The sequence below is a fragment of the Oncorhynchus gorbuscha genome, linkage group LG15 (assembly GCF_021184085.1).
Source record: "Oncorhynchus gorbuscha isolate QuinsamMale2020 ecotype Even-year linkage group LG15, OgorEven_v1.0, whole genome shotgun sequence".
Taxonomy (NCBI): Eukaryota; Metazoa; Chordata; class Actinopteri; order Salmoniformes; family Salmonidae; genus Oncorhynchus; species Oncorhynchus gorbuscha.
Genome location: NC_060187.1, coordinates 50,942,452 through 50,957,417, shown reverse-complemented (window position 1 = coordinate 50,957,417; position 14,966 = coordinate 50,942,452). Strand labels below are relative to the sequence as shown.

At 41.8% G+C, this 14,966-nt stretch overlaps 1 long non-coding RNA gene across 1 annotated transcript in view; it reads right to left on the bottom strand.

Annotated features, from left to right (window-relative positions):
* The window catches only part of LOC123996419, an 82,337-nt gene extending 67,886 nt beyond the window's left edge, over window positions 1–14,451 (bottom strand). The window contains exon 1 of the long non-coding RNA XR_006831985.1: window positions 14,223–14,451. This is a non-coding gene — a long non-coding RNA (uncharacterized LOC123996419). The remainder of the gene's footprint in view (window positions 1–14,222) is intronic.
* Window positions 14,452–14,966: the final 515 nt, after the last annotated feature.

Here is a 14,966-nt window from a genome sequence, read left to right as displayed (position 1 = left end):
GAAGGCAACAACTGTTGGCGCAATTATTAGAAAATGGAAGAAGTTCAAGATGACGGTCAATCACCCTCGGTCTGGGGCTCCATGCAAGATCTCACCTCGTGGGGCATCAATGATCATGAGGAAGGTGAGGGATCAGCCCAGAACTACACAGCAGGACCTGGTCAATGACCTGAAGAGAGCTGGGACCACAGTCTCGAAGAAAACCATTAGTAACACACTACGCAGTCATGGATTAAAATCCTGCAGCGCACGCAAGGTCCCCCGCTCAAGCCAGCGCATGTCCAGGCCCGTCTGAAGCTAGCCAATGACCATCTGGATGATCCAGAGGAGGAATGGGAGAAGGTCATGTGGTCTGATGAGACAAAAATAGAGCTTTTTGGTCTAAACTCCACTCGCCGTGTTTGGAGAAAAAAGGATGAGTACAACCCCAACAACACCATCCCAACCGTGAAGCATGGAGGTGGAAACATAATTCTTTGGGGATGCTTTTCTGCAAAGGGGACAGGACGACTGCACCGAATTGAGGGGAGGATGGATGGGGCCATGTATCGTGAGATCTTGGTCAACAACCTCCTTCCCTCAGTAAGAGCATTGAAGATGGGTCGTGGCTGGGTCTTCCAGCATGACAACAACCCGAAACACACAGCCAGGGCAACTAAGGAGTGGCTCCGTAAGAAGCATCTCAAGGTCCTGGAGTGGCCTAGCCAGTCTCCAGACCTGAACCCAATAGAACATTTTTGGAGGGAGCTGAAAGTCCGTATTGCCCAGCGACAGCCCCGAAACCTGAAGGATCTGGAGAAGGTCTGTATGGAGGAGTGGGCCAAAATCCCTGCTGCAGTGTGTGCAAACCTGGTCAAGAACTACAGGAAACGTATGATCTCTGTAATTGCAAACAAAGGTTTCTGTACCAAATATTAAGTTCTGCTTTTCTGATGTATCAAATACTTATGTCATGCAATAAAATGCAAATTAATTACTTAAAAAATCATACATACATGATTTTCTGGATTTTTGTTTTAGATTCAGTCTCTCACAGTTAAAGTGTACCTATGATAAAAATGACAGACCTCTACATGCTTTGTAAGTAGGGAAAACTGCAAAATCGGCAGTGTATCAAAACTTGTTCTCCCCACTGTATATATTTATTTAAGGACACGTTAATGTGGCTTATTTGCCCAACATCCCTTGTTTATTAATGGCGCTGGCTGCTCCAGGTTGGACCTGAATGCATATGGATGTCCGTAAAATTTCACAAATGTCCAGTAAATAAAAATCTTCCCTGTCATGTTATCCGGTGTTAAATTTTCCAAAAGGAATCTGAAATGGCACATTAGAACATTCACAAGTAAATCTGTCGCCAATTGGATGGAAATCTAGCTAAAGACACCCTAAAGACTATGCAAGTGCGCTAGTCCACTTGATTATGCCTGCACATCATTGTTCACCAGGAGCCTCAAACATCTAAAGAATAAGCTACCAGCCAAACAAGCTTGTAAGAATTTCACTCAATCTCCCCCCTCATACTCATCTGGAGGTTGAACATCTTTTTGTCTCTATCTCTGAAATTTGTATCTACAATATCGAATTGTCATTTAGATTGATTAAAAATGGAATGGAACCACAATGGAAATAAGTCCCCGACTTTATTGTGCCATCCCCGGTCACTTAAAAACAAATATTTATGTATATATGTATTCTTTTTACTGAGAAATAAAATAAATCAATCAATCCAAACTGCCAATCGATGAATGAAAAGAGACATCTGTTACATGTTACATGTTGGCTGGGCTCCCTGCCTGTGCCATTAAACCCCTACAACTCATCCAGAACGCCGCAGCCCGTCTAGTGTTCAACCTTCCCAAGTTCACTCACGTCACCCCGCTCCTCCGCTCTCTCCACTGGCTTCCAGTTGAAGCTCGCATCCGCTACAAGACCATGGTGCTTGCCTACGGAGCTGTGAGGGGAACGGCACCTCAGTACCTCCAGGCTCTGATCAGGCCCTACACCCAAATAAGAGCACTGCGTTCATCCACCTCTGGCCTGCTCGCCTCCCTACCACTGAGGAAGTACAGTTCCCGCTCAGCCCAGTCAAAACTGTTCGCTGCTCTGGCTCCCCAATGGTGGAACAAACTCCCTCACGACGCCAGGACAGCGGAGTCAATCACCACCTTCCGGAGACACCTGAAACCCCACCTCTTTAAGGAATACCTAGGATAGGATAAAGTAATCCTTCTCACCCCCCCCCCCTTAAAATATTTAGATGCACTATTGTAAAGTGGTTGTTCCACTGGATGTCATAAGGTGAATGCACCAATTTGTAAGTCGCTCTGGATAAGAGCGTCTGCTAAATGACTTAAATGTAATCTAATGATAACACCAAAAAAGTTTATTGAAATTCAGAGATGGTGGTGAGGGTAGGTAGCAACACATCTTCCACGCTGATCCTCAACACTGGAGCTCCCAGGGGTGCGTGCTCAGTCCCCTCCTGTACTTCCTGTTCACCCATGACTGCATGGCCAGGCACGACTCCAACACTATCATTAAGTTTGCGGACGACACAACAGTGGTAGGCCTGATCACCAACAACGACGAGACAGACTATAGGGAGGAGGTCAGGGACCTGGCCGGGTGGTGCCAGAATAACAACCTATCCCTCAACGTAACCAAGACTAAGGAGATGATTGTGGACTATAGGAAAAGGAGGACAGAGCACGCCCCCATTCTCATCGACAGGGCTGTAGTGGAGCAGGTTGAGAGCTTCAAGTTCCTTGGTGTCCACATCAACAACAAACTAGAATGGTCCAAACACACCAAGACAGTCATGAAGAGGGCACGACAAAGCCTATTCCCCCTCAGGAAACTAAAAAGATTTGGCATGGGTCCTGAGATCCTCAAAAGGTTCTACAGCTGCAACATCGAGAGCATCTTGACTGGTTGCATCACTGCCTGGTACGGCAATTGCTCAGCCTCTGACCGCAAGGCACTACAGAGGGTAGTGCGTGCAGCCCTGTACATCACTGGGGCTAAGCTGCCTGACATGCAGAATCTCGACAACAGGGGGTGTCAGAGGAAGGCACTAAAAATTGTCAAAGACCCCAGCCACCCCAGTCATAGACTGTTCTCTCTACTACCGCATGGTAAGCGGTACCGGAGTGCCAAGTCTAGGACAAAAAGGCTTCTCAACAGTTTTTACCCCCAAGCCATAAGACTCCTGAACAGGTAATCAAATGGCTACCAGGACTATTTGTATTGTGTACCCCCACCCCCCCAACCCCTCTTTTTTACGCTGCTGCTACTCTCTGTTGATCATATATGCATATTCACTTTAACTATACATTCATGTACATACTACCTCAATTGGGCCGACCAACCAGTGCTCCCGCACATTGGCTAACCGGGCTATCTGCATTGTGTCCCACCACCCATCACCCGCCAACCCCTCTTTTATGCTACTGCTACTCTCTGTTCATCATATATGCATAGTCACTTTAACCATATCTACATGTGCATAACATCTCAATCAGCCTGACTAACCGCTGTCTGTATGTAGCCTCGCTACTGTATATAGCCTGTCTTTTTACTGTTGTTTTATTTCTTTTCTTACCTATTGTAGGCTATTAACTTTTTTGCACTATTGGTTAGAGCCTGTAAGTAAGCATTTCACTGTAACTACACCTGTTGTATTCGGCGCACGTGACAAATAAACTTTGATTTGATTTGAGATTGTCAAACCAAGCCATTGATACTGGGCAAGCATACAACTTAGGGAGGGATGTATTTTCTGTTTGTCAAAATTGAAATAGTCTATTAATTGGGATGTTGAAAACGCAAACCATTATATTAAATTGCCTGTAGTCGGTATGCGTTGCTTATTGTTTGTGTGGTGCATTGGCACAGAAACCTGTTGGTGGAAAATTCATTGCATATATTTTATATAATTATAAATATGGCATCAAAATGTTGAAAATCTGATTTCGCCCTATCTGATTATTGTCTACAGCTGGTTCTGTGTAATCGTAGTGTAATAAAACATAGTATAATAAAACAGGTGGTCAGCAAACCCTCAACCTTCTGGTCCGTAGCCCTGTGTGGCATCAACTGTGCCACAAAAGCATGTTGAAGTGACAAAGTCGATATCCACGTTTATGAACACAGTTATTGTTATTTGTGGTCGTAAAAATTATTTTTAGTTAATTCTATGAGGAGGGAGGGTGTTCAATTTATTTTACAGTACAATAGGAGGGTCATGTGAAAATATTTTTCACATTGGGGAGGAGTGTGCATTTTTTTTATGACACTTTGAGTTGGACCAGCCCCTCCCCCCAGTAAATTTAGATCTGTCCCAAGGAATTACACATCACTTTGCAAGCCAGCATAACGTGACTTGTAGGCCTGATTTGGCCTGTAAACCAGGAGTTTCCTAACACCACTGTGTTAGGGTAAAACTAGGCCAATAAGTAAGGCTTTATGATATAGCGTCATAGATATTGTCAATGATAACATTCGACAAGAAACTCGCAGAAGTGGAAGTAACGGGCCTTGAAAAGGAAATAATTCAACAGCCATGTCTTTGTCACTAACAAATACAGTCATAGGTGTTAACTCTACAATTTACTCAAAAAGAAAACGTACCCTGGGAAATATGCCAATTAGACTTTACAACATACAGTGTTAAAACGTCACCCCAAAATGATTTACTGTAACACTACAGTTGTTAATTTCTTACACTGAAGGAAGTGTAACAGCGTCAGCACTAAGCAAAGTGAGTCCAATTTACTCTAAATCAAATGTTATGTTTGACACTTTAGGTGTTGTTAATTACTCTACAGTAGAGCTATGCAAACACGAGTTACTTTGAACTCTTTAAGAGTAAAATGGGGAACACTGCAACAGAGAAAAATCTTTAACACTTTCAAAATAGTTATTTTAAGAACAGTTCAGTGGGACTCATGTGAACTGAATATGTTTTACACTTTACACTTTCAGAGTTAAATCTACACCATTGATTTGATGCTGTGTGTTTTTTAAATTCAAGTTGAAATAGATGATATTGTTTTGCTGTCGCTTAATCAAAGAAGAATCTTCTATATTGGAATAACTTCCAAAACTTTTTCTAAAGGTTGGGTTCAGTGCCATGAAGAGAAGGAAGGAATAGACTTGAGTGAGCCTTTGCACAATGCAGATTGATCTGGGCCAAAACAAACAGGAGCCATTCAACCTTCATGACATTTTAATGGCATGGTGTCTAAGGCATCACGTTTAAGAATGGCCCTTTAATGCCAATGGTAGAAGGAGCTGTCTGTTCTTGTCTGCGATGCTTTATTCAGAAGCATGATGCACACAGTGAAGGGGATTGGCATTGGAGATCTCTCACAAAGAAGAAGTGTGTGTGTGTGTGTGTGTGTGTGTGTGTGTGTGTGTGTGTGTGTGTGTGTGTGTGTGTGTGTGTGTGTGTGTGTGTGTGTGTGTGTGTGTGTGTGTGTGTGTGTGTGTGTGTGTGTGTGTGTGTGTGTGTGTGTGTGTGTGTGTGTGTGTGTGTGTGTGTGTGTGTGTGTGTGTGTGTTCGTGTGTGAGTCTGTGCATGAGTGCATGCTTGCACGGAGTGTGTATATGCATGTATGTGCGTGTGTTGCATGTGTGTGTGTGTTATGCTTTACTGTAAGTGCTCAAACACTCACATGGGAGTGAGAATTCTCCCTGGTCACTAGGATTTCACCTTTCGTGACCTGTTGGTCTAATGGGTTAATGATCGGCTTGTGAGTTAGAGTGCCATTATACGTTATGCAAACTGTATTTAGCACATGGCCATAATACACACACACACCGTTCAAGGGAGAGGAGTCATATCTTGCTCTGCAATAACATAATATCATTGTATATCTATGGGGTTGCACAAATTATGTGATTGAAAAACATTTTAGAGGTTCAAATTGATAAGTGCTCTATGAAGCTATAATGTCATGTTTAAGATCAAATCAGTTTATTTGTCACATACAAATAATCCCAAGGGGAAAAAAATAAGAAACAAGAGATTGAACCTGTCAGAACTACCAATGTCAGAACAAGCAATGTCAGGGGGGGGGGGGGACAAGGGCCATGTCCATTCATTGTTTATCATCACAAACAGGTAAGATAGCATCAACCTTACACAGAAAACAGGTTACCGTGATTTTGACAGTACAGGCAGCTCGGTGGCAAGTGAAATGCTGTATTTGAAATTACAGCACACCTACTGTAATATAAATAAGGTATCAAATCAAGTACTGTGTCATGACAGTACAATACTGTAAAATTGACTGTATTATACTGTATCACACTATTTACTGTAATTACAAGGATGTACAAACATTACAGCATATTCAAATTGATGTTACGTTTGATACTGGAGCTCCCAGGCGTGTGTTGAAATCGCTAAGCAGTGTGCCGATGCCTGTATCACTTTATCAGAAGCACATGATCAATGGTCAATCAGGTGTTTTGTCAACAACAAAAAAAAACTGATTGGTTTGGTATAACAGAAAAAGGCTACGCTGCGCATGCGGTAAAGAGTGTGGGACGTCATCTATAATAATTTGTCTGCTCTATAATAATTTGATTAAAGCCTCGAGGGTGGAACCTATTTGAGACACGATTTTGCCAGAAAACCTCAATGCTACAGGAAGCATTGTTTCCCCATTACTACATATTAATGAATGGCGTTTTATATCACCCGCACTTCTAAAAGCCTTAACAAAGGCAGCGAGTACAGGTCAAAACAGGCCAAAAGGACATGGCAAAATGTTCAACCATTTAAAGTCTAAGACTTAATGACACACCAAAATTGTCCCCTACACATTTTAAATTGATGAGGCACTATAAACGTATAGAAGTTAAATTGGTACAGCATTCTCACTCACGGGTGCAACAAATATAGCCTTTTACAAGGCACACCTCAAAATACATTTTATGAGCCAGAAACAACAATACCATGCATCCACTAGCGGTCAAAATATGTTTTGGTTCTCCAAAGATACAGTACTGTATTCTGTGGGGTGGAATTACAGTACTATTCGAAATACAGAAATTATATCCCGACCCAAAACATTTATGCACAATGCACCATAATTTACAGTATGCTGCAGTAAAACATTTCAAAGTATTTTACTGTTGATAATACAAAAAAATCACAGTTGAATTTAATTGACAGTTTTCTGTTACAGTGTACATCTACCTTATTTCCACATTTTTCTCCTTACCTGAACCACATTAAAATGGGGGGCCCAGCCATAAATGCCATTCCCTTGTATTGACCTGTCCAAACACAATTACACTGTTAATGGTTAGGCCCAGTATTTGCCCTCCATTAGTACTTGGTTAACCGGCGCAAAGCTAAGTCTCGATGACAGAAGAAAGTAAGGAAGTACACACAGCCAGAGATGAGTACATGGGGCAGCTTACAACCATGGGGTGTGTGAGTGTGTCTGCCGCTGTCTCTTATGGAGAGGTGTGCAAACAACAGTATTTAGTGGAAAGAACTAGTCAAACCTCGCTGAGTTTGTGTGCACGCTGTCTGACAGATATCCACCCTGGGAGTTTATCTGAAGAAAACAATGGTTCTTTAAGTCCCTCTTTAGTCTGAGAGCTATTTCAGTCTCTTAGAGCCGTAAACCGCATCATTCGACCTCCTCACCTCACCTGTCTACATTGATAGATTGACTCGCTGCGATGAACATTTATTATGGCCCGCAGTTGACGCTGCTGTTAATGTAGGACCTAATTGAAAGGTATCACATTGATTCGGAGGTGTTTGCTCATCAAATGAGGGTGAGGGGGGGCATTTTATCTCATCAATGGTTAATAAGGACGATATCTTAATGCTTGTGCTCTGAAGATTGGTGGTTAAGAGTCTTTGAGAGTCTCTAAGCAGTCTCTTAACTGTTCTGTGTCATTAGCGTGGTGTTAGATGATACCTTTGCGAGGGCCGGTGGTGAAATAAAAAAGGTCCGCTCCATTGGGTTCAGGAGTAGAGTGTAGATAGCAGTGAATGTGGTGACCTGGGTCACAGAGAGGGGACGGGATCACTCTGTTACAACTGACTGCTCACCAACAACAACCAGAAGTCCTCACAAGAATAGTAAACAAACAAAAATTGGACCAACTGGGGATATTTTGTTAGTCCCCACGAAGTCAAATGCTATTTCTAAGGGGTTTAGGGTTAAGGTTAGAATTAGTGTTAGGGTTCAAATTTAATTAAGGGTTAGGAGCTAGGTTTAGGATTAGGTTTAAGGCTAGGTTTTTCGGTTAATGTTAGGGTTAAGGTTAGGGTAAGGTTACAGGTTAGGGGTAGGTGTTAGGGAAAATAGGATTTTAAATGGGACTGAATTGTGTGTCCAAACAAGGTTAGCTGTACAAGACGGTGTGTGTGTGTGTGTGTGTGTGTGTGTGTGTGTGTGTGTGTGTGTGTGTGTGTGTGTGTGTGTGTGTGTGTGTGTGTGTGTGTGTGTGTGTGTGTGTGTGTGTGTGTGTGTGTGTGTGTGTGTGTGTGTGTGTGTGTGTGTGTGTGTGTGTGTGTGTGTGTGTGTGTGTGTGTGTGTGTGTGTGTGTGTGTGTGTGTGTGTTTAATAAATTACCTTTCACCTACCTGGTACACAAAACAATCACCTGAGGTCAACTGGATGAAAGAAAGAATGCTAAGTTATATACAGTAACTTCGGAAAGGATTCAGACACTTTGACTTTTTCCACATTTTGTTAGGTTACAGCCTTATTCTAAAATTGATCAAATAGTTGTTTTCCCCTCATAAATCGACACACAATACACCATAATGACAAAGCAAAAATACATTATTAAATGTGTTTTTTCATTTAAAAAAGTTTTTAAAATATAAGTATTCAGACCGTTTAATCAGTACTTTGTTGAAACACCTTTGGCAACAATTACAACCTCGAGTCTTCTTGGGTATGACTCTACAAGTTTGGCACACCTGTATTTGGGGAGTTTCTCCCATTCTTCTCTGCAGATACTCTCAAGCTCTGTCAGGTTGGACGGGTAGTGTTGCTGCTATTTTCAGGTCTCTCCAGAGATGTTCAATCGGGTTCAAGTATAGGCTCTGGCTGGGACACTCAAGGACATTCAGAGACTTGTCCCGAATCCACTCCTGTGTTGTCTTGGCTGTGTGCTTAGGGTCGATGACCTGTTGGTAGGTGAACCTTTACCCCAGTCTGAGGCCCTCAGTGCTTTGGAGCATGTTTTCATCAAGGATCTTTCTGTACTTTGTTCTGTTCATCTTTCCCTCGATCCTAACTGGTCTCCCAGTCCCTGAAAAAAAAAACACAGCATGTAGCTGCCAACACCATGATTCACCGTAGGGATGGTGCCAGGTTTCCTCCAGACGTGACACTTGGCATTCGAGCCAAAGAGTTGAATCTTGTTTTCATCAGACCAGACAATCTTGTTTCTCATGGTCTGAGAGTATTTAGGTGCCTTTTGGCAAACTCCAAGCGGGCTGTCAAATGCCTTTTACTGAGGAGTGGCTTCCGTCTGCCCACTCTACCATAAAAGCCTGGTGGAGTGCTGCAGAGATGGTTGTCCTTCTGGAAGGTTCTCCCATCTCCACAGAGGAACTCAAGAGCACTGTCAGAGTGACCATCGATTTCTTGTTCACCTCCCTGACCAAGGCCATTCTCCCCCGATTGCCTAGTTTTGCCACGCGGCCAGCTCTAGGATGAGTCTTGAGGTTCAAAACTTCTTCCATTTAAGAATGATGGAGGTCACTGTGTTCTTGGGGACATTCAATGCTGCAGAAATGTTTTGGTACCCTTCCCCGGATCTGTGCCTCGACACAATCCTGTCAAGGAGCTATACGGACAAGTCCTTTGACCTCATCACCTGGTTTTTGCTCTGACATGCACAACCAGCAGTGGGACCTTATATAGACAAATGTGCGCCTTTCCAAATCATGTCCAATCAATTGAATCTACCACAGCTGGACTCCAATCAAGTTGTAGAAACATCTCAAGTACGATCAATGGAAACAAGATGCACCTGAGCTCAATTTCGAGTCTCATAGCAAAGGGTCTGAATACTTATGTAATTGTGATATTTCAGTATTTTCTCCATTTTTAATTAGCAAACATTTCTAAAAACCTGTTTTCGCTGAGGATTTTTATTAAATCAATTTTAGAATAGGGCTGTAACTGAACAAAATGTGGAAAAGTCAAAGGATCTGAATACTTTCCGAAAGCACCGTAGCTGTAGAAAATCCAATTTTTGTATTAATACTTGAGTTCCTTAAAATAATTATTACATTCATAGAATAATATATCACCAAAATCACTGTATCTGTAATCTGTCTGTAATTTAATATAATGCGTTATAACAACACCATATTTCCCTTTGAGCCTCCAATCAAACATCGGTGTGGCAGGGTAGCCTAGCGGTTAGAGTGTTGGACTAGGAACTGGAAGGTTGCAAATCTGTCGTTCTGCCCCTGAACAGGCAGTTAACCCACTGTTCCTAGGCCATCATTGAAAATAAGAATTTGTTCTTAACTGACTTGCCTAGTTAAATGAAGGTAAAATAAAAAAATCTAACCTAAATATCCATGGCAATCCAAACATATTCGTTGAAATCCTCCCTCACACACACTAATACTGAGGTTCCCAAACGGCCCCCATTTGGGGTTGCCTGATATGAAAATGGAGTAGTGGGAGAATTGAGAAAAAAGGGCCTTCTGAGTGGCACAGTGTTTTAAAGCACCGCATCGCAGTTCTAGCTACGTCACTGCAGCTCCTGGTTCAATTCCAGGCGGCGCGCAATTGGCCCAGCGCCGGGAGGGTTTGGCCGGCTGGGTTGTCCATGTCCCATCGTGCTCTAGCGACTCCTGTGGCAGGCCGGGCGCAATGCACACTGACACGTTTGGCAGGTGTACGGTGTTTCCTCCGACACATTGGTCCGGCTGGCTTCCGGGTTAAGAGAGCATTGTGTCAAGAAGAAGTGCGGCTTGGCGGGGTCATGTTTTGGAGGATTAACGGCTCTCGACCTTCACCTCTCCCAAGTCCGTACGGGGGTTGCAGCAATGGGACTAGACTGTAACTACCAATTGGATATCACAAAATTGGGGGTATATTTTTTTTCAAAACAAATTATGTAATATACAAAAAAATAACATCTTTGTATCTCAAAATCATTGTAATATGGTTAACCTTAAAAATGTAAAATAATTCAAATCTAAAAGATCAAATTCAACCAGAAAGCGCTCTTAGATCATGGGAAAAGGCCGCATTTGACCATTGTACTTGAATCGTTCCCACGGTGAATGGCTAGGCCTGCTACGCTATGAAACCACACACTATTGCAGAGACTTTGATATTAATGGCCGCAATTGATATGGTGAAAACAATGTGTGGGGAGGCAAAGGCACATAAATTCACATGAATACTTTTGTCAAAATATTGTGGGCTTTTGCACAGACTGAGCTCCTAAATGTAAATGTCTCCCTCTGCCATATGGACGCATTGTATGATACACTGAGTGCAACTATGTAACAGACATATTTGCGAAACTGAACACAAGCGTGCAGGGGAAATACAACAACATTCTACAAATGAGTGACCGAATCAGAGAAAGAATTCTTGATGGAGAGTCTTACAAAAGCAAACTTCTCTCAGCTGTGCATATTTCTAACAGAAAACAACATCAGTAAGTGTCCCGAACGAGTGATGACTGCTCACCTCCAATGCTTGGAAGAGAACTTTGGGACCTACTTCCCAATCTGTTTAACAGTGATCCTGGCTCAGCTGGCATGCCGGTAAGTGAAATCGAAAACACCTGATCAAGCTGATCAATTTGCAATTGACTGTCATAGCCCCAACTAAAAGTATGTGATGGTGAGTTGAGTAGACAGTCAGAAATACTGTTAGAATGTTTATCAATTGACTGCTATAGCAACAATTAAAAAGTAAACATTGGCTATTAATTCAAAAATTAATTTGACATTGTTGGGGTCGAGATCAAAAGGGGTCGTTTGCCAAAAAAAGTTTGGGAACCCCTACACTAACACAATGCACCGAATGTACTGTACATTCTTCACACAGCTGTTTTCGCATTCACAGTCCTTCTCTGTGGCACATACGAAAACTATCGTTAACAAGTCAAGTAATAGACTAATAGCTCAGGAGCTATTAGCTATTATAGCTCAGGAGATCTAGGCTATACTGTAAACAGGCTTTCCCATGTTCGGGCTCAGACGGACTGCTAGACCCTGATGAAGCCTCTGAGCCTACTGTCTCTTCACTGTGACGCAAACCTGGGTTCAAATACTATTTGGAATCTTTAAAGTACTTTGCGTTAACCTGCCTAGAGTGCCAGATTGGTGGGGTTTGCAGTTTTGGGACTATTCTATTGGTCCATTAAGCCAGGCAAGCTCAATCAAGCACAGATAAAGTATTTGACATGATTTCTAATCATTTTTAAATCCAGGTCTGGCTGTGTTGTTCTTGTTTTCACTGAGGCGCAAAACATACAGTAACCCCGCCTTGTTATGGTTCGAGCCCTAGCCGCCCTAGTCGCACACCTGACAGCAGCTAGCAAGTTGCTGCTATTGTTCCTTCGACCTCTTGAAAAAAATTATCATATAAGGAAGCAATGAACAATGACCGTTGCTTGACCTGCTAATGGTTCTAACAGTGTTTTAGTTTTTTTTCTCACTGCGTTCTAGTTTGCATGCCATGGAGGAGTCGGCATCTCTATGAGTCGGAGGAAAACATATGGAATTTAATTAGAATAGGACACAACATAATATATACAGAAATACGATGAGGGCATTTTGCTGGTAGGAGATGAATGTCTACTGTACATGCCGGGAATGGGGGAACTACTGTAGAAGTGCAGGGGTGCGGGAATGTAGACTACACTGGTGATAAACGCGTGTACTGTAATTTGCGTCCCAAATGGCACCCTATTCCATATATATTGCACTACTTTTGAAAAGTAGTACACTAAATATAGAATAGGGTGTCATTTGGGATGCCACCTAGGTGTCTGAGAGGGGATGCGTGTTGAGAAGCGAGCTACGTGACATGAGCAGGGTTGGGTAGGTTACTTTCTAACCATAATCTATTAGTTACTAGTTACCTGTCCAAAATTGTAATCAGTAACATAACTTTTGGATTACCCAAACTCAGTAACATAATGAAATTACTTTGAGTTACTTTCGACTCCTTTCCCCTTAAGAGGCATTACAAGACAAAAATGAATATTACCAATTGAACGACATCTATTGCAGGATAAATCAATGTTAGAGTTCATATAGCTGGTCATAAATGGATGTTGCATTTAACTTAAAGGGTTGGTTATGTAGGTTTCTTCTAACCCACTGCATATAATAATATAATTAGGCTATATCTTTATTATATATTAAAAACCAAAGTTTATCATCTGATAGACTTCGGTTTTTAATACATTACAATTAATTGATCTTCATGAATCGGACATGGAAATAAGGAAATATAGATTTGCCATATTGTTTTACCTGAGCATAACCAAAAACAAAATATTTATTAGCCTCCTCTGTTGTTTAGGATTATGTTGTCATGGAGGACTGATTGGACTCATTGCTTCAATTAAATACAAATGTTGCTCTGATGGAATGGCATGCTTTGAGCACTACTGAAAAGTGCTATTTGCATGTGAAAAATGAATACCATATGCTGCATTTGCAATAGGCCTATTGTTTACATTTTAGTTTTGATACACTTTGATATCCCGATCATTTGCAGGTGTTTTAGGCTGTCCATCAAAAGTGTGCGATTTTGAACATGTCCGTTAGCCCTATGGAAATAAACGTTTGGAATCAACACGAATTAGATTGAGAATAAAAGCCCCACTCGTGGTTATCTTAAATTAAACGTGTCTTTGACAGTATAGAGCACATTACCGCGGAGGAGTTTAGAAGGGACGAACTCCCTAAAAACTTTTATAGGCTGGGATCTGCACAATGCACTATGTTGCAAGAGAACATTTTTGCCCAGTGGTCGCAAAAACAAAGAGTGATAGGCAGTTTAAACTAATTCAATTAAACCATTATTGGGTTAAAATACACATATACATTTGTGAACAGCCATCCACAACCACAATACGTAAATCGCAAATAGCTCATGAGAGAGCAGCAGTGCGCTATGTAGATATAACTAATAAGTGATATCCGTATCGCCCATAGGCTACACCACTGCTGTTGTCCTTACCTCCAAGCGTTTATTCAAATTGAATAATCTTCGGATGCCGACATTAATCGCACTGTTGGAAGGTTTAGTTTGAACTGTAGCCTACAAAAACCTATTCCTGCTCTTTTCTCGCGATCCACCAAATGCATGTCATCATAGTGGACTCGCTCAGGCGGAACAAATGTACGTGCAACTTTTTTCAATGCTGATTTGAATGTCATTGTGAAAACAGAAAGTTGTCCGCAATCATCCTTTCTGAATTTAAAAGTCATCATAGAAGTTGTTATCTCGTTTTCAAAAGTATCTGTAATCTGATTACAATATGTTAGCTGGTAATGGTCCTGGATTACAGTTTATCCATGAAGGTTATTACAAACTTCACTCTGTTGATCTACGTACGTGAATGGACACTTTTCGCTAACATTGGTATCCTCGCTGGTCCCATTCCCATTCACAAGGGGGTGATAGCAGCGTTAATTTTGGGGGGGTCTTTTAATTTTGTGAAAGCAAGGAAGAGTCACCTTCCCTTACTATTAGTAGCTAGCTGGCAGCCTGGCTAACTAAATACATAGTTGGCTAGCTAGCCTTTTTGTAAAATAATCAGATTTACTGCTTATGTATCCATTCCCATATCAGCTAAAAAATCGTTTAGCTGATCATTGTTTTGGTCACAGAGAACAAAGCACATGGCTAGCTAGTTGGCTAAAGCAGGTTCTACCATTTCATAATAGCCTGTAATCACTAGTTATTACTTTTAAACAAGAT